The 20476-nt window shown below is 41.5% G+C and overlaps 2 protein-coding genes across 3 annotated transcripts in view; one reads left to right on the top strand and one right to left on the bottom strand.

The window, feature by feature from the left end:
- Positions 1–20476, bottom strand: part of LOC126259600 (charged multivesicular body protein 7) — a 243007-nt gene that overhangs the window by 168688 nt on the left and 53843 nt on the right. The gene's annotated exons all lie outside the window — the stretch shown is intronic.
- The window catches only part of LOC126259607 (pantothenate kinase 3), a 177767-nt gene continuing 167351 nt past the window's right edge, over positions 10061–20476 (top strand). For both annotated transcript variants that reach the window (XM_049956562.1, XM_049956529.1), the window contains exon 1: positions 10061–10114. The gene's annotated coding sequence lies outside the window, so the exon portion shown is untranslated. The remainder of the gene's footprint in view (positions 10115–20476) is intronic.

Here is a 20476-nt window from a genome sequence, read left to right as displayed (position 1 = left end):
ACCATGGGGAAGGACATGGAACAGAATAACCCCTTCAGCGTCCCAGAAGACTGTAACCATGACTTTACCGGCTGAGGGTATGGCTTTAAACTTTTTCTTGGTAGGGGAGTGGGTGTGGCGCCACTCCATTGATTGCCGTTTTGTTTCAGGTTCGAAGTGATGAACCCATGTTTCATCGCCTATAACAATCTTTGACAAGAAATTGTCACCCTCAGCCACATGACGAGCAAGCAATTCCGCACAGATGGTTCTCCTTTGCTCTTTATGGTGTTCGGTTAGACAACGAGGGACCCAGCGGGAACAAACCTTTGAATATCCCAACTGGTGAACAATTGTGACAGCACTACCAACAGAGATGTCAAGTTGAGCACTGAGTTGTTTGATGGTGATCCGTCGATCATCTCGAACGAGTGTGTTCGCACGCTCCGCCATTGCAGGAGTCACAGCTGTGCACGGCCGGCCCGCACGCGGGAGATCGGACAGTCTTGGTTGACCTTGCGGCGATGATGACACACGCTTTGCCCAACGACTCACCGTGCTTTTGTCCACTGCCAGATCACCGTAGACATTCTGCAAGCGCCTATGAATATCTGAGATGCCCTGGTTTTCCGCCAAAAGAAACTCGATCACTGCCCGTTGTTTGCAACGCACATCCGTTACAGACACCATTTTAACCCTTTGTTGCCTGACGATACTTAAAAGTACCAGTAAGTTTTGGCTCTCATTATTTTCTCGTGGTGCAGTTTCGTGATCTGAGAACCTGTCGGTACATAACAGTAACTCTGCTCTACTGTTTCATAGATGTTATTGTGCAATACATAGACCTCTCTGGCGGTCAGAGCTTGAAATTGTTTTTCGCGCGCTGCTGTGAAAACAGAAGATTGTATGTGCTTGTTTCCATGGTGTTGCCTGAATTTGTGGGCAATTTATTGAAACTTCCGTTGTGTTTTCCATTGTACGTACTTACCTTCTTTGTTTTCTTATAATAGTTTGAAGCATTACGTTACAAGTGAATGAGATAAAGTGGAAAATGTACGACGGACTTATTAGTACCGTCAGGTTGTGTGAACACTTTATTGTAGCAACAATGCGTTACCTCTCACTAGTTGTTCTGTCCACTTTTTCTCACACAGAAATCGGTAAATACATTTGCGTGTGGAACAATTAGAACAAACAGTAAAGGTTTGTCAGGGAATTTACCTAAATGTCTAAATCAAATCACAGAGAGTCGTCTTTAGACCTAACAGTATTTCAATGGAAGGAGAATAAGGTAGTGTATTTTGCGTCAAACTTCCATGGCAGTGAACAGAGCATAGTGACAAGAAAACGGAAAGATGGAACTAGTATGACTATACCATGTCCAGTTATTGTATGTGATTACAATAAAATCATGGGTGATGTGGATAATGCAGACAGATTACGTTCAACTTATGGTTTTGACAAGCGATCAAAGAAATGGTGGCACCGTCTCTTCTGGGGAGCAATAGAAATTGCTTTTGTCAATGCTTACGTCATTTTCAGTGATCTACATGGGGCACGGCCACTGCTGGAATTCAGGCGTGCTGTGGCACTAGGGCTAATGAATGAACAGCAAGTGTCAAATCTCAAAAAGAGAATCTCTGGTAAAGATGAAATAACTCTCCCAAAGAGAAGGAAGGATAACTTTTCTGTTCCGAAGGATGTACGTCTTGGCAACCGAGGAAACCATTTTGTAGTGTTCAGTTGTAACAGAGGACGATGCGAAATGTGTGCGAAAAATAAAATTCAGTCGAGACCACATTCACAATGTAGTACATGTAAAGTGTATTTGTGCTGCAATGAGAAAAAGAACTGTTTCCTACAATTTCATGAGGTATCACTAAAGATGTGATATGTATATACTGTCAAAAGTCGGCCGTTGTGGCCGTGCGGTTCTAGGCGCTTCAGTCTGGAACCGCGTGACCGCTACGGTCGCAGGTTCGAATCCTGCCTCGGGCATGGATGTGTGTGATGTCCTTAGGTTAGTTAGGTTTAAGTAGTTCTAAGTTCTAGGGGACTGATGACCACAGATGTTAAGTCCCATAGCGCTCAGAGCCATTTGAACCTTTGAACTGTCAAAAATGTATAGCTAAGTTACTATATATTGTGAAGTTGCTCTAGAATAAATTTATGCGAAATTTAAAAAAAAGAATTCAGAAATATCATTTTTCTGTTGATTTTCTAATGTAAAAATATTTAATATTTATTTGGAATAAAGTACAAGTTATAAAAATTGGAGCATTTTTCTGTGCATTTTGTGATTCTGTCCATGGAGTCTGACGGTACTTATGAGTACCAGGAGAGAAAAAAGTTGTGAAAAATAAAATAAAATTTTACAAAAAAATCCTACCGTCATTTGAGGCCACAATAGCATAAATTCTGCATAGAAAATGTTAAAAATTAATTTTTTTCTTTTGTCAGGAAACAAAGGGTTAACAGCTCCGTACAGCGCTGCCACCTGTCGGAAGTCAATGAAACTATACGAGACGAAGCGGGAATGTTCGAAAATATTCCACAAGAAATTTCCGGTTTTTTCAACCAAAATTGGCCGAGAAAAAAAAATGTGTTGCATTACTTATTGAACTGCCCTCGTATTTAGTTTTTTGTGAGTGTTTTATTACACCATTGATTAATGAGTCACTGAGACGACAGGTAATCATTTTAACAACCCCTTTTTTTATAGAATGATAAAGCGTTACCTACATCTCTTCTTCCGAAAAGAAAGATAACTATCCACATTGAGGGTAGACACTTGTTACAAAACACGCTTCCTCCGCACAACTCCTCCCCCTAGCGGCACTGGCTTCACTCACACCTTTCAGCGATACTTAAAACCAACTAAATTAAAATGTGCACACTACAACTACACCACAAGCAACCGTAAGATACGTGGCGGAGGTTAGCACTACTAGTCATTTCCTTCCCTGTTCCACTCGCAAACAGAGCGTGGAAAAATTGACTACCTATATGCCCGGTTAAATATTACACTATGTGATCAAAAGTATCCGGACACCTGGCTGAAAATTACTTAAAAGTTCGTGGGGCCCTCCATCGCTAATGCTGGAATTCAATATGGTGTTGGCCCACCCTTAGCCTTGATGACAGCTTCCACTTTCGCAGGCATACGTTCAGTCAGGTGCTCGAAGGTTCCTTGGGGACTGGCAGCCCATTCTTCACGGAGTGCTGCACTGAGGAGAGGTATCGATGTCGGTCGGTGAGGCCTGGCACGAAGTCGGCGTTCCGAAACATCCTAAAGGTATTCTGTAGGATTCAGGTCAGGACTCTATGCAGGCCAGTCCATTACAGGGATGTTATTTTCGTGTAAACCACTCCGCCACAGCTATGAACAGGTGCTCGATCGTGTTGAAAGATGCAATCGCCATCCCCGAATTGCTCTTCAACAGTGGGAGGCAAGAAGGTGCTTATAACATCAATGTAGGCCTGTGCTGTGATAGTGCCACGCAAAACAAGGGGTGCAAACCCCCTCCATGAAAAACACGACCACACCATAACAGCACCACCTCCGAATTTTACTGTTGGCACTACACACGCTGGCAGAAGACGTTCCCCGGGCTTTCGCCATACCTACACCCTGCCATCGGATCGCCACATTGTGTACCGTGATTCATCACTCCACACAACGTTTTTCCACTGTCCAATCGTCCAATGTTTACGCTCCTTACACCGAGCGAGGCGTCGTTTGGCATTTACCGGCGTGATGTGTGGCTTATTGAGCATCCGCTCGACCATGAAATCCAAGTTTTCTCACCTTCCGCCAATCTGTCATAGTACTCGCAGTGGATCCTGATGCAGTTTGAAATTACTGTGTGGTATTCTGGATAGATGTCTGCCTATTATACATTACGACCCTCTTCAACTGTCGGCGGTCTCTGTCAGTCAACAGACGATGTCGGCCTGTACGCTTTCGTGCTGTACGTGTCCCTTCACGTTTCCACTTCACTATCACATCGGAAACAGTGGATCTAGGGATGTTCAAGTGTGTGGAAATCTCGCGTAGAGACGTATATGACACAAGTGACACCCAATCACCTGACCACTTTCGAAGTCCGTAGTTCCGCGGAGCTCCCCATTCTGCTCTCTCACGATGTCTAATGACTACTGAGGTCGCTGATATGGAGTACTTTGCAGTAGGTGGCAGCACAATCCACCTAGTATGAAAAACGTATGTTTTTGAGGGTGTCCGGATACTTTTGATCACATACTTTAGCTAGTTTGCTCTCCACCCACGCCATATGTCTTTACCCCACCGTTATCAACATTAGCGCCTGACTAAAGCTCTGAAGTGGCAGACACCTAAAGACTTCAGGCTGTCCATGCTTTGGGTCTGGTCGCGGCCAATAATAAATGTAATACAGTGTAGTAGCCATTACACAATTACTGTTGTTTTGCACTGTCAATTATTTCGTTTTCTTTTGCAAAATGATTAATGGAACAATTTATGATCTATTGCTGGAACTACCGACAACGCGTAGAAGGCGTTTTCATGAGGTATTTAAGCATATGTGATGTGTATGTTTCAATTCTACGGTCTTCGATGCATGGTACACAGTACAAAGCAGCTTTGTGTGCAGTGTGCGGACTGTGTGAGGAAAATAATTTTCATACATTCGTTTCACAAGCTGTCATCTCCATCACGTTATGTCACGTGTTAATGCTAGTATCTGGAAAAAAATGATGTAATTATGGTAACTTATGTACTCAGTATCAAAGTCTTACGATAAATAATTTAATTTCATGACAGCAACACAATTGAACGCCCTGGTTATTATCCCTCAAAAAATTACATTTTATCCCTCAGAGAGTAATTATCACAAGTTGGGAACAACTGCCCTACATAGTCTACCCTCAGTTCAGCGAGGAAGAGAGCCACTAGTTTCTACAGGTATGCTCTATCCAGCTGAAGCCGTTCATCGATGATTAGATCCCACACTGCAAGCAAATCGTGGGGATGTTTATTGCTACGTTTCACCCGCAGTTCCAAATAGTCCCAGACATATTCTATTGGATTACGGTTGAATAATCGAATAATTTAGCAGCAAGTCGAGGTGCGATAGGATGCCTGATTGATCGTAAAACCAGGAACGTATGCATGCAGGCAGCTCTGTGAACTCTCCAGTCGTCACATGAAGAAATACACGAAAACTTGATAGCTGGTGGCCGAGAATGGTGAAATAAACATCCTGGTCCATGTTCACGTTAACGTGAATGAAGTACGAGAAACAATCACACAAACATCACAGAACCACTACCGGCCTCAAGTAAACCCTCTGCACACTGGTAGTTACACTTTTTTGGAAATCAATGCAACGAAATATTTAATGCAGAAGCTAGAGTTAGTAAAAAAGGTTCTTCAAAATTTTGGAGGACGGTTTTCACCTACTATTAATCTTGAACTAGGAAAAAGAAAATCGAACTTCTTAAACAATTCAGTCCAGCCACCCTTGCACTTAAGCGTAATTACAAGTCGTTCCGAGAAACATATTAGTAGTTTACCTTTTTCTTATTTTCATCCAAGTATTTCTAGGAATTATATTCTGGGTTGGATCGCCTTCACGACATTTTGGATTCATTTGCACAAAATTGTGTTCCCAGAAAAACGCATGTAAACAACCGCTTAAAAAAAATGGTTCAAATGGCTCTGAGCACTATGGGACTCAACTGCTGAGGTCATTAGTCCCCTAGAACTTAGAACTAGTTAAACCTAACTAACCTAAGGACATCACAAACATCCATGCCCGAGGCAGGATTCGAACCTGCGACCGTAGCGGTCTTGCCAACCGCTTAAGGAGCTAAACAATTGAAAGTCCACGTTAGAATACAAGCAACATGAAGAAAAGGCTAGATTGTTACTCACCGTAAAGATGACACGTTGAATTGCAGATAGGCACAAAGGAAACACTGTTACGAGGGATATTTCATAAATAATGCACAGGTTCATATTATTTTGGATTGTATGATGCAACTATACAACTATATGAAAATTGCGTCCGAACCAGTTTTGACCTTGAGGAAGACTGTGTTTTCGTTTTTTTTCGCAGTGTTGTCTAACATAAAATTGGCGATGGGTAGAAATGGATCCTGCAAGGATCTCAGGTAATGTGTTCATTGAAGACCAGAGGTCGTACATCAAGACCGAAACTTCATGCGGCAGAAACTCGACAGAAATTCACAGTGCGCTAAGTAAAGTTTGTGGTGAGTTTACAGTGGACTGTGTTACAGTTTCACGTTGGGTTAATCGTTTTCGTGGTGGTCGTGCGACCATAGATGATAATCCAAGACCCAGAACCCCAAACACATCAACAGATGAACGATGTGTGAAACTTGAGAAGCTCTCGAAGAAAATCGCAGTGAGACTTGTGAGGAACATTCTGAAGCCACGGGAATTCCTCCACCATCAGTATTCCATATTCTGACAAATGATTCGAAGAGGAGAAAAATTTATGCGAGAAGGGTCTCACACTGTTTGCTGAAGAGACGCAGAAATGCCTGGATATTGTAACCTTGCTCAAACAAAGCTCGACGGTGAAGGTCCAGAATTCTTGAGTAGAGTTGTTGCTGTTGATGAAACATGGATTAGAGTCTTTGAACCAGAGTTGAAATCACAGCCCAATGAATGGAGAGTTTCATATTCTCTACGCCCAAACAAATTTTGACGCGCTTAATAAAAGCTCAAGCAAATGACGATTTTTGCTTATGATCACCAAGGAATCATCATGGCTGTTAGAATCCCATGCGGAACAAGTATCACGGCAGTGTAATATCTTAATTTCATGCAAAACCTGTGCACAAAAATGCACAAAACCTGACCTCAGTTGTTCGAGGCTGCACCACTCACTCTCCGCGACAGTGCTCGGCCGAGTATCGGCAATGTTGTAGCCCAAAACCTACGCGAAAACGGATGGGAAGTTTTTCCGTTTCCTCCCTTCAACCTGGGCATGACTCCACCAAACCGACTCGTTCCCGGAGTTGAAAAAACCTATGCGCGGACGTCGTTATCTTTCTCTGGAACAGCTATCCACCACTGTTGCCAAAGCCATTCGACAGATGAACAGAAGTGGTGTCCTCGATGGAATAAGGAGAGCTTCTGAGGCGTAACTCAGTCAGAGAGAAGCGGGGAGACTATACTGAAGGACTGTAAAGAGATTAGTGCTAAATGTGTAACAGTCTTTTCGCTGTAACTGTTTGCAACACAGCTTTCATCTTTAAGATCAGTAGCACTCTATCCTTTTGCTAATATTAATGTTTAAGGAGTTATGTATTTTAAGTACAGCATCACGATGCATATATCCACTCATGAAATCTGGTTAAATAATCCATTACTGTACAGAAGGAACACTGATGAACATAGTTGAAGTACTACATAAAATAAGTTTCATTGCTCTTTATTAAAATTGGCATTTATTCAGAAAGGCGTGAAGAGTACTGGTGCGATAACCTTTACTCATTTACTTAATGATACACGATTGCAATACAGCAACAGCTAAATTTGAAACCAAGCCGTAAAAAATTGTTTATTCCACCAAATACTTCAAAATTCCAGAGAATATTTTTCTACAAAAACTTAAAAGTACAAAGAAATGACACACTTATTTTATTAAATTATTTACTTTTCAACGAAGAGTTAATTTAATAGACATTCAAACTGCCTCTTTTCTACCCGCAATCTCTCGTATATACAGTCCATGGCCCTTCTCTAAGCCAAGATGGAGCAAGTTTTCGTGTAACATGAAACTGTACAGTAGAAAAATTAAATGGCAATGTCAGAACCGTTATTCGAATTACATTTCTTCCTATTACGGAATTCAATTTTAGTCGTTAACTGTAAGGAAGCACAAGTTCTACTAGTCTTTAAAGTATGGTGTGATTTTTAGGACGATGGGCAATTTTTAGGAGACGTAAAATTAGATAGCTGTAATAATATCAGATAGCTGTAATAATATCGAATAGCAAAATCCGCCTCACCATTGCAGATAACGAAACTTGTGCTCTTTGTGGCCAAGTAACAATAGGTGTAACTAGTGATTTGAAGTACATAGGAAACTTAAGAACTGTGAAGCACAGCTATTTATATATCAACAAATAGTTTGCAGCTATACTGCCCTACTTAGTAACGAGGCACCAGTCAATATTTTGTCAATCAATAAGTGAATTTTAAATATTTACTCCACTGGTTGAATATATTAATGATTGTTTTACCGAGTGAAGAGGTGTGATAGTTAATACACTGGACTTGAACATGTAAGGAACATAACTGCAATCCTCATAAGAATTTCACCCCTATATCAGCCAATTCGATGGTTACATTCCTTCTTTTATGATCACGCCGCCTATGGATATTAAACCACATCATTCCCTTCTTTGTCCTTTCAATTACCACGTACTTATCTAGGAATTCGGAAAGAAAAATTATCACTTCCATTACTGGTACAAACTTCAGTTAACTATGTGTCTAGTCTAAGATCAAATCTAGTCATTGTGATCCATTACAAATGACGAGGTATACTCCTTTGTCTTTATATAGCTCTGTGTGTGTGTGTGTGTGTGTGTGTGTGTGTTGGCTCTCGATTTCATTCGTGTGGAGCAGGTTGCTGCTTGCACTTCCAGGTAGAATACTCGTATTATGTGTAAGATATTTCTTGAAGAGTCACGAGACATTTCTTCAATTATATACATATAATTAAGTGTATGTCAAAGCTATTGGAGTGACTATTTTGAAAGGTAACGTATTTTTGCAATGTCCTGGGAAACAATATATTCTAATATACGAAATAAACTATAAATTTAGATCCAACGGAAGAAGATTAACAGGCCACGACAGCATTGTTTCATTCCGATAACAACAGTCTTCTTCAAATGGTTCAAATAGCTCTAAACACTAGGGAACTTAACATCGGATGTCATCAGTCCCCTAGACTTAGAAGTACTTAAACCTAACTAACCTAAGGACATCACACACATCCATGCCCGAGGCAGGATTCGAACCTGCGACCATAGCAGCCGCGTGGATCCGGACTCAAGCGCCTAGAACCGCTCGGTCACAGAGGCTGGCCACAGTCTTCTTCCCTCAATGCATATCCACTAATGGATGACTGCGAACACACGTTCCACAGTTGCTTGATGAGTATGTATCAGTGACCGGAGTGGTGTCATCCAATGATTCGCAGCCAGGACATCTTTCTTCAGTTTCCTCTGCCATTAAATTCTCCCTCAATTGTCAGCTGGGAGAAGAGATGTTTCTCGTTTAACGTGTCACGAAAAATAACAGAAATGGAAAATTGGATATCGTCAAAAACTTTCAGAATTCAATATGATGAAAGAATGATCTGCCCGTTGTTTTATCGGCTGGTGGCTTTAAAGACATTGCTATTACCTCATGGGCAGTCTTCTGTGGTCAGCATTTTATTATTATTATTTATTTATAATTATTTACAGGCTAACGATGTTGCCAACGAGTATAATGAGTGAAAATGAACATAACAGAAGGAACTGCAGGAAAGTGGTGGTGGTGGTGGTGGTGGCGGCGGTTGTATGTGTGTGTGGGGTGGGAGATACTCTGTCACGTTCTGTATTCTGTACTAGAAAGGATGGAAGGAAGATTAGGGTTTAACGTCCTGTCGTCATAAGGTTATAAGAGACGGAGCACATGCTTATAATGTTTCAAGCGTGGGTAGGAAATTGGCCGTGCGTTTTCACTGGAACCGTCCCGGCATATGCCTGGAAGGAAAATTACTGTTCTGTGATGAGTTCCAGTAGCTGGTGTGGGTACAAGTCTCATGACAGGGTTCGTGACTATGTGCAAACAGAGCGTCGGGAGACGTACGGGGAAAACTGCAGACCACTTGAGGGAGTAAATGTTTCGAAATCATGCTGCTGCCGCAGTCACTGAGAGAGGATTCCCCGCGAATGTAGTGCGACAGTTTCTCGGTACAGCGCAAACGTCCAGCTTACACTTACTGCCACTAGAGGCGCGCACGTCGCACAACCTCTCATAAAACGCGTTAGCGGCAGATCTGAAGCTCAGTAGTGTGTCCGCCTATCAGGCAGTGCGTAGCTGTTAACCAGTGGACAATACTGGGTAAGTGGAACACTGTTACCGAAGCAGGCCAAGCGTGGCGATGCGCTTCACGCAGGCCGCTGGCTGCCCATGTTTACTTAGTAACACAGCATTTCAACATTCTGTTGGAAAGCGACGCTCGAGTTTCTGAGCAGCCAGTAACAGAGACTGATAACGGGAAGGACACCGATAAAAACCCGTGTTCTCTGCACCAGGGCAAGTAGTATCGCTGCACTACTATATTACACATACATCACTAAAATTAAAATCCTACGGAACACTGCATTTTCATTTGCATTTGATTTTTCCTCGTACTTCTGATAGAGGCGGAGGAGCCAAGGGTGTGAAATAAATACTCTACTCTGCGCATGTGAAGGGAATGGGCTCAAATGTGTGTGTGTCATTAAGCTATGATCGAATGGGTGTTGCCAGTCAGGGGAGGGCAATCTTCGCTGATGTTTCTTCACATGTGACAAAGAAGGAATGAGCGCTAAAGTAACACCACTTCGCGTAAACTTGTAGTTGATACGAAGCACCAGTACATTTACAGCGGTCGAAATAGTTATGCATCAGACGCTGCCTTGGCCAGTACTGCATTAATTCGGGACAGAAATAAAATAATGTCCAAAGAGCAGATGCCTGTGTAGTTTGAAACAGAGTCCGTAGACGAGGGCGTGCTGCAAAGTAAAGCCTTCGAATTTTTTATGACGAAACTCTTAAAGCTTTCTAAATAAAACAAACGTTATTAGAATTCTACATCTTTATTCTTCATATCTACATTTCGGCAGCCCTTTGCAGCTAGGGGGCTCCGAATTGTAACGTGTAACACGGCGGGGTGTAACATAACTATGTTGGTGATTGAGAAATGGTGTGCTGTAATCGATTTTAGAATTCGAACAGTTCGTCCACACATTAAGCACCCCCTCCTTCAGCGTGACAATGCCACATTACACACGCACGCTGCGACATCTGCAACAGTCCCACACCTTGGCTTCAATGTCATCGATCAGTCTACATAAACGAGTTGATCCCATCCCATTTTCATCTGTATCCAAAACTTAAAGAACACCTTCGAGGACTTCACTTTGATAGTGATGAAGCGGTGAAAACAAAGGTGAGGTTGTGGCTCCGACAAAAAAGTAACGATATCTACAAATTGGTCTCTCGTTGGGAGAAATGTGTTCGTGGGGGTGACCGTGTTGCGAAACAAATATGTGGACGCGAAGCATAAATATCTGGAATGTTTAACTGTGTTTTATTTAAAAAAACTTTAAGAGTTTTCACATAAAAAATTCGGAGACTACTGTGTAAGTTTGAATTGTTGAAAAAAGCTACTTTTAATATGAAAGTCTTCTACTGCTTCGCGGTTGTGTTGTTTATATTTTGTTGTTGTTGTTGCTGCTGCTGCTGCTGCTGCTGATGATGATGATGATTTCAGTCCGAAGACTGGTTTGCTGAACCTCTACCGGTTAGTTTATTCACTGCAAGCGTTTTTATCTCTCAACGACTACAGCAACTTACATACTTTTGTACCAACTTAAAGTATTCACGCCTTGGTAACAAGTCGAACTGTACGTCAGGTCGAACGTGAAGTCGGATATCAGCTTCCTGCGTACTGGGCGTTACTCTACCATTCTTCAAAATTTATATGTCGAGATTATATTTCAGGTCTATCAAGATTAGTTAACCTGGTAATGAAAAATATCATTGTATACAATTGCAGGCAAAGCCGTAAGCGCAGAAGAAAAAAACCCTGATAACCGACATCGTTGGCTGCAACAATAATTATATAAGAGAAATGAAAAGATTGTCTAAAGTCGGAACATAAGAAAGAAGAATGATCAAACAATGAGAAAAACATTGTGTACGAAAAGAAAACACCACCTCGTGAAAACAGATATCTCTTCAAAATGAAAAGTATTTTTTGGTGTTTGTATCATTTCATTAGATATACTGAATTCAATCTGCTAGAAAACAAGCGAAGTCTATGGGCTCATCGATACCAAACATCGCCGTCACTTTTGACTGAAACTAACAGTTACGAAGTCAGAGACTACACGAAAACGATTAACACCAACATTGGGCCGCCTCCTTTTTTGTTTGCAACGGCATGGCGCTTGCTATTTAAACGGTAAGGCTTTGCAAAATGATCATCACTCGATAATGTGAGCTAAAGACCACTTCTTGTCCAACAACTGTCAACCAACGCCATGAAGTAACACAACGCACAACGTGTAAAGGAGCATGGCTCGTAGCTATCATAAGAATGCGTTAATGAAGACAGGCTATATGTGCAGAAAGCAATTTTAGTTACGGGTTTATTCTTTCGTTTGAACAGCGCTACCATTCAGTACATAGTTTCCAGTGCACAGCGAATGTACACGATCTTCCTGGACTATAGAGACAAAGACAATGGCGAATGTATTACAGCTGCAATTACATGCAGATTATAAGAAACACGGAAGAAAGTATGGTTAAAGTTTCTCGTGCCATCAAGGTTGAGGTGATTAGAAACACAAAGTACAATCCAGTGCTGCTGACATTAAAACATTAAGGTGGGCGACGCAGTCTGATCGTTCTTGTCCTTTACTTCATTCTTCTCTGATCTGATATCTCGTATCCTCTACAACTTGATGAACTTCTAATTACAAGTTGCGCAACAGAGTTTTCGTTATTTATTGCTGTCTCATAATAGCTCCGATAACCTACTAAGCCGTAACAATGTCAAAACTTTACACAGCGGTTTGGTTTCGATCCTATGCCCAGCCCAGGCTTCCTTATTGCTGTATCCAGTGGTTTCGACAAATTAGTCCAGCCAAATACGGGAGATTCATTGCCCATTCCTTCTCTGCTCCCTTCACTCATCTGCAGGAAGAGAACTTACGTCCTCCTCCTATACACACAAAAATGCAGTAAAGATACATAACAGTATTTCTCTGCAACGACACTACATCAATCTGTTTTTGCACAGTTGAGAAAATGTCACAACCAAGTACTAAACTACACAATTTTCAGGCTCCTTCTTGCAACTTAACGAACCGGTTTTCTGTAACTGGCACGTGATATGAAGAACCTGGTTGTGACACGAGGTCAGCTTCGAGAAATTTCGCCAAGTGTCCATTTCTCCTCAACAAAGAAGGCGAATGGCAACTAATGGTTTCATTAACCAAATCATTCTTTATTTACACAGCACAAGAAAACTCAATCAACTAATTAAACAATGACGGATTTTTATTTCACAAGCTGCGATTTAGCATTAGTATATTGTTCGAATCTTCCTCAAGTTGTGCTGGGTCTTGACGAGCGGTTCATAGCTTCTTCTGTCAACGAACGTAAAGAATTTGCTCGTGCATAATAGAACCTTAATTAAGAGGTACTTTTCTGATTGTGGAAAAGTAATACATCTGTATCATGTTACCGTTGGATGACTGATTCTTTTCGGTACCCGATAGGTCAATATCCATTTTCTTATCTGATCTTCAACTCTACATCCGCATAAATACACCGCAAGCCACCGTACGATGCGTGGCAGAGGGTAATCTGTACGACTACTAGTTATTTCCTTTCCTTTTCCACTCGTAAACAGAGCGAGGGAAAAACGACTATCTATATGCCTCCGTATGAGCTCTAATTTCTTGTATCTTCGTGGTCTTTACGCGCAATGTACGTTGGCTGCTGTAGAATCGTTCGGCACTCAGCATCAAATGTCAATTCTCTAAATTTTCTCAATAACGTTTCTCGAAAAAGAACGTCGCCTTCCCTCCATGGATTCCCATTTGCGTTCCCGAAGCATCTCCGTAGAACTTGCGTGTTGTTCGAACCTACCGGTAACAAATCTGAATTGCTTCGATGTCTTCCTTCAATCCGACCCTGTACGGATCCCAAACACTCGAGCAATACCCAAGAATAGGTCGCACCAGAGTCCTATATAGGGTCTCCTTTACAGGTGAAACACTCTTTCCTAAAATTCTTCCAATAAATCGAAGTCAACCATTCGCCTTCCCTACCACACTTCTCACATGCTCGTTCCACCTTACATAGCTTTGCAGCGTTAGGCCCAGATACTTAAATGACTTGACTGTGTCAAGCAGGACACTAATACTGTATCCGAATATTGCAGTTTTGATGTTCCTACTCATCCTCATTAACTTACATTTTTCCACATTGAGGGCTAGCTGCCATTCATCACACCAACTGGAAATTTTGTCTAAGTCTAACCGCAATTCTGTGGAGGAGCCTTCGTGAAACCCTAAGATTCATTTGCACACGATAAAAGTTCCTGGGGTAAGCGACAAAGTCTTTCGGCTAATTCAGGACAACAGTCATAACGACAATTGTCAGGTAAAGATAATTATCAACTTAAAGCCAGATTGTGAAGTAACAATTAATATATTTCTTCTATGGCACATATCTTGTACTTTTTTCATTTTCCATGGTTATGGGCGCTATGGAGTCACAGAACGCTAATCTCATAGCTGATATCGGAGCGCAATATATCGGTCGAGCAGACTTCACGAACACGTTACGTACGATAACACGAGAGCCTGAGCCTGGAGAGCGAAAGGACTGTGAGTTGTCGCCCAGAGCGTCATCAGCGTTTAGTGACGTAAGCGGCTCGCTGCTCTCCTCATGACAGCTGACGACACCTCACAGATTTCCACGTGGCCTCTCGCGCCAGGAGCGGCAACTTTATCACTATTGCCGAAACTAAACTCCACCCGTACATTAACAGCGACTTTAATAGGTTACGTCCGACAGGAGAATACCTCCACATTTTTTTCTGAAGGATTTTCACTGAATAGTTTTAACAAGCATTTCTTTTTGACTATGCTCTTTTTGAGACTTATACAACGGACATGGATTACTGAATCTGGTAATGAAGGACGACGTTTAAGGTCAACAAATTAACTTATTTTCCGATGTCGGCCCATTACAGGTCAATGCATTGTATCGTAAATTTACCAGCAAAATGACTGTGGTCCTGAAGTGTAGTACTGGCAGATCAGCAATATGCACATCTACTGGACTCAAATGTCCACAGTCACAAACTGTTTTCGGCGTCGAATAGCAGAGAGCGCCAGATTGCTGTATCTTCCAACAATTCGATCCAAACACACCAGATGATAACTGTGCTTCACATTCGTTTCTGATTAGTATTGAAAAAAATGCGGCATCTATCATGCATACAAGGAAAAAATCTTGCACAAGACATATTTGGTATAGTCATAATATCATACAGTAAGTTAGTTTGTTCCATATTTATAGGTCATATACACAATTCCTAGGAAATGATATAGAATGAATCAGTACACTGGCTACGTTTAAATGCATTATTTGCGTGTTGGAATATATGCAATTGCCAGAACAAAAATTAGCGAAGTCGCATTATTTAATGAAAGTGAACATAATAGTTTTGACCCTGCTGAAAACAGCTTTGTCTTATCTATGACGCATGCTACTAGTTTTTTAACTGAAAATTCGTCTACGGACTACGAGCGGTCCTGTAGAAACGATCTGAGATTATACTTAAATTCATCTTAGCTGCTTGTGAGACACCATGTTATTGAAAAAATGATAATTACTTTCGTGAGTGTGTACTTAACACTTCTCAGAAACATGATAATGCTAATGAGTAACTTCTAGAGCTGAGTCAGGAGCATACAAAAAAGATTCTATAAAATTAAAATTTTAGGCAAGGAAAAAGAATGACTTTATACATAGCCGTTTATAATTAAAATATGTATAAGACAGGATGATGGTCTATCACCACTACTCTTCAACTGTGCTCAGCAATACTTGATGAGAGAATGGTACTAGAAAAATCGCAACAAAATACAAATTCGAACAAAGAAAGGTCAAACAACCTTAACGTTACTAGCTAACAAAATACAAAAATCCAGAAATCAAATAATCAGCAAAACAGACATAAATAAAAAATAAATAAATCAGGACTCCAGGTATCATTCGAAAAGAAAGAGATGATGGTAACACACCCGCGAGCAACAAAGTACATGACAGTAAACGACAGAAAAGTACGTAGCTACTACAAAATCAGCTCGCACGTGCCTCCTATCTGCGTCGATAAAACAGTCTAAGTAAACAGCTACCACAGCACCTGTCCGGTGAGAAAACGCGAGCCGAGCAAACAATACTGTTGCTTCCAACGGCATAAAGCAGCTTTTCTCCTTATGGATATTCACGCAGATGCAATGCAGTTACCATATACATGCGACGTTCGCTCAATTGTATAAGCAGCTCATAAAATTCGTTGAGTCAGTAAGCCTATCTCTTCCTTGCTAACGCTTAACATCTCTGCGACATTAGCGTCAGCATTTGGCTACCTCAGTTTTGTTAAGTTCGGCGGGGTCCACTCTTATGAGCTGGCCACCTTACCGCCTCGCCTTGATCCAAACTCATCAGCACAGGGACTCACAGAAAGCAACACGGCTACCGAGCGAGAAATTGCTTATGTTGATTGCAAAATACGAATGAGCTTCGTTTACCCAAGCCTTTGCAGTGCTTTATCCTCACTCTGCACAAAATCAAGTCGACCGTGTGGCCGAGCGATTCTAGGCGCTTCAGGTCTGGAAACGCGCGAACGCTACGGTCGCAGGTTCGAATCCTGCCTCGGGCATGGATGTGTGTGATGTCCTTAGGTTAGTTAGGTTTAAGTAGTTCTAAGTTCTAGGGGACTGATGACCTCAGATGTTAAGTCCCATAGTGTTCAGAGCCATTTGAACCATTTTGCACAAAATCAATTGAGTTTCAATGAAAACAACATGGAGATGGAGAGGAAAATCAAATTGTTGAGGAACATTAGCAATTTTTTTCTCATTTTTTTCGACACGCGTTGTGCAAAACTACACGCGAATGCACTCTGACCACTGACTGACTCACCCTTGCTAGAAATTCAGATTTCACTATTTCTAAACACAATGGATGGAATTGACTGGTGTCGCTGCCCTATCTGAGAACCATGCAAAGCGATAGAATACATGCGAGATTAGCTGGTTAAGTGGGAAGAGCAGTATATGCCAACGGTGCTCAACATAACGACTGGAACACTATTATAATTAACAACTATACCTCTTTTTATGACGGCTGCGCAGTGCAGACGATAAACGCAGATGTGTGTTTAATTTTTCAACTATTGAATCCGTGAGCTCAACACAATCTTTCGCCGTAATCTCAACACAATTTACAGTCGTCTTGCAGCTCACACATGAGGGTAGCAGAAGCAACACGCCGACAACTGATTTGTCCTTTCTGTTTACTTCTGCGTTGGTTGCATGTCGTCCACCCCGCAACGACAAATCTAAGAAAGTAATATTCACAGAAACTATAGGAACTGGAAATCATCATTGCAGCTGATCCGTCACTGTATGCAACTCCTTGCTTGTGCATTAAACCACCGAATTCTTCCGCGCCTAATTTCTTATTGGCCAGACGTCCGCCAGGTACGGCGTGCAATGACAGTATCCGATCATTTATTATCTCTTTCTACCCCCGTGAATTTCCCATCTATATCATAAATTTCATTTGTAACAAACGTGAAGTAATTATTAATACAACTTTTGGGTATGGGACCTCAATGCCTCACTAGACATGGTGTTACTCGGGATGGTACGCAAATGAATTCCTCCACTCGGTGCACCAGCTGGAAGCCAACCACGGCATACCTTCACATATTTGATACAAACAAGGAGGATTCGGGTTTTATATCCCTTCGACGATGAATGCCTGCGAAACGGAACGTAAGTGCGTGCCGCACGTGGATTTGGAGGAAAATCAGTAAAGTCTTTTTCAAAGTAGTTATCTTGACATTCGTTTACGCGATTCATGGAAATCACGGAGAATCTAGATCTGAATGCCCAAAATGAGATTTCAACACGGTTTCCCCCTCTCCTCCCAACTGAGTGATTTCACATAAAAAAACTGAAAGAAATTGAGTCCAGGAAAAAGTATTAATACCAATGGAGGGTCGAATCCCGAATATTTAAGATAAAAATTTAAAGCTCCTCTATTCAAATAGGCAAAATTGTATATAATGTGAGACAGTACCTTTCTTTAATTCTTCAATTTTGGCACAGACTTGACTGGCAGAAATTATAATACGCGTTAAGTACCACCAGCTGGAACACAAACAAGATTATACTTACCAAGGGTGCCATTACATAAGTCGAGATACATTCATCCAAGCCATACCACCAGTCATGGTAAATAAGCGGAAAAAAAAAAAAAAAAAAAAAAAAAAAAAAAAAAAAAAAACAAACAGGCACGAGCTATTCGTTCTGAACAACATGCTGGAGATATTTTTGCCTCGCATCCTTGTGAGTCAATTGCCGCCTCTTGTGTATCGTCAGGAAGAATCAACATGACAAACAGCAGATATAAATAGTGGCGGACCCAGCACTGCGGTGTGACGCAAAATAGGCAACACGACAGAAAATATTACATAACATTCCAAAGGGATATGGCTCTGAGTACTATGGGACTCAACTGCTGAGGTCATTAGTCCCCTAGAACTTAGAACTAGTTAAACCTAACTAACCTAAGGACATCACAAACATCCATGCCCGAGGCAGGATTCGAACCTGCGACCGTAGCGGTCCTGCGGTTCCAGACTGCAGCGCCTTTAACCGCACGGCCACTTCGGCCGGCCAAAGGGATACAGTTCAATAATCAAGTCCCGAATTTATTGCTTTCAGGTACAGCAACATTTCTCTGCAACGTGAATGTTGCAGGTATTACAAAAAAAACTTTATTTCGCTTTCACGGGAATTTGATACTATATCAAATCGTCATTGAGGAGTCTCAGGTGGCGACAGTTATGGATGCTTATCATCCCTGGTCTTTGCTAAGCAAAGTGCGCCAATCACAGTGGGCCCCTTGATGAAAAACAGGATGCCCCGACTGACAATGGAGTTCTTTCCTGCAGTGGAGGATTCATTCTTGTGTGTCACACTTTGAATAGTATCCCTGGTAGCGAAAATATGCCATTTGGCGGCAAAGAACTCCGGGAGAGTATCTCACGTTTTCCTTCCTTACTTGTAGCCATGTGTTACAATTCAATGCTGACTGCACTCGGATATGCAGATCATCTCCCACAAGCTACTAACTTCTTCGTGAAGTTTCAGTCGTAAAGAGGAAGATGGTGATACGAGAAATTATCGCATCTTCACGTCGACGTTGGTAACAGTAGTATACATTCAGTGAGAAAATTAACGGCAGTTGCAGAATAGAGTAGGAGTCTGCGACCTTCGTTGTTATTTAGATACTTTGCCAATTTATGGAGGAACTACGACGATAAAATCTGATTGTTATAGTCCATCGTTTACTTGGTTCCTTAACTAGGAAATTAACTAATGCTCTAAATTAACAACTCTTGCTTTAATTATTGTTGACACGTTTGAGCTACAATAAATAAAGTACTAGTCTACCAAAAGTTATTCTCCTTATGTTTCACTTAAGCGATGTTAATAGTGATGAGAAACTGTGAATGTCTTTCTGATTTCGACTGAGAGATTATTTTACACAAATTCACAACTCTTGGCTACTCATGGATGGCTAACGGTACAATGATTATATCTCAAACATGCCTGTATGTGACTAAACTGTTATCTGCTACCTTTGCAATAATCATACGTTTCAAATCAAGATTTGTGTTAAATCGCGAAGATATGCCACTTTTTATATTGTAGTGAATGCTAACACTAGTACTTTATCGGGAGCCGTTGACGGCTCGGCACCAAAATGCAGCATCTTTGTGGATCGTTGTCCCCAAGGAAGAGCGAGCATTGCGATTAAGAGCAGGATTGGGTACATTCGACAACGGCACATATTAACGTAATGAAAGGAATATAGCCATCCAATTTTTTTCTGCTCTGTGGTCTCCCTACAACATAAAGGCTAACGGTGGGATGGTTCCTTTGAAAGTGACACAGCCGATTTCCTTCCTCATTCTTACCAAAATCCAGCTTGTTCTCCGCCCATAATGACCCCATCGTCGACGTATCTTTAAACCCTAGCCGTCCGGTTTCGGCGACCTCGGCTGCCAGGAACCAATATTACTCTCAACAGCAGTAACTGCGTATGGGAAGTAGTAGATGTCAATATCACATCCTAAAGCTCATTCGTATTGCTCTGCCGCTAACAAGTCAATACTTAGACTCTTTCGCTTTACTTCCTCCCTTGAGCTACGCATGCCGATTATAACACGTGATGATATTTTTAAGCACACTACTGTATACTGGAATAACTAATGTAGACCATCTTTAATTACCTATATGATTCAGGGCATCATATAACAACATTTGTTCCACTGGAGTAGCTTAGAAATAGGCACAGTAATTGTTAATGCTGACACCCAAATACAATGTGTGG

Source organism: Schistocerca nitens, chromosome 1, assembly GCF_023898315.1.
Source record: "Schistocerca nitens isolate TAMUIC-IGC-003100 chromosome 1, iqSchNite1.1, whole genome shotgun sequence".
In the NCBI taxonomy this organism is placed as follows: domain Eukaryota; kingdom Metazoa; phylum Arthropoda; class Insecta; order Orthoptera; family Acrididae; genus Schistocerca; species Schistocerca nitens.
Note: the sequence above shows the minus strand (reverse complement) of the source record. Positions and strands in the feature narration are given on the sequence as shown.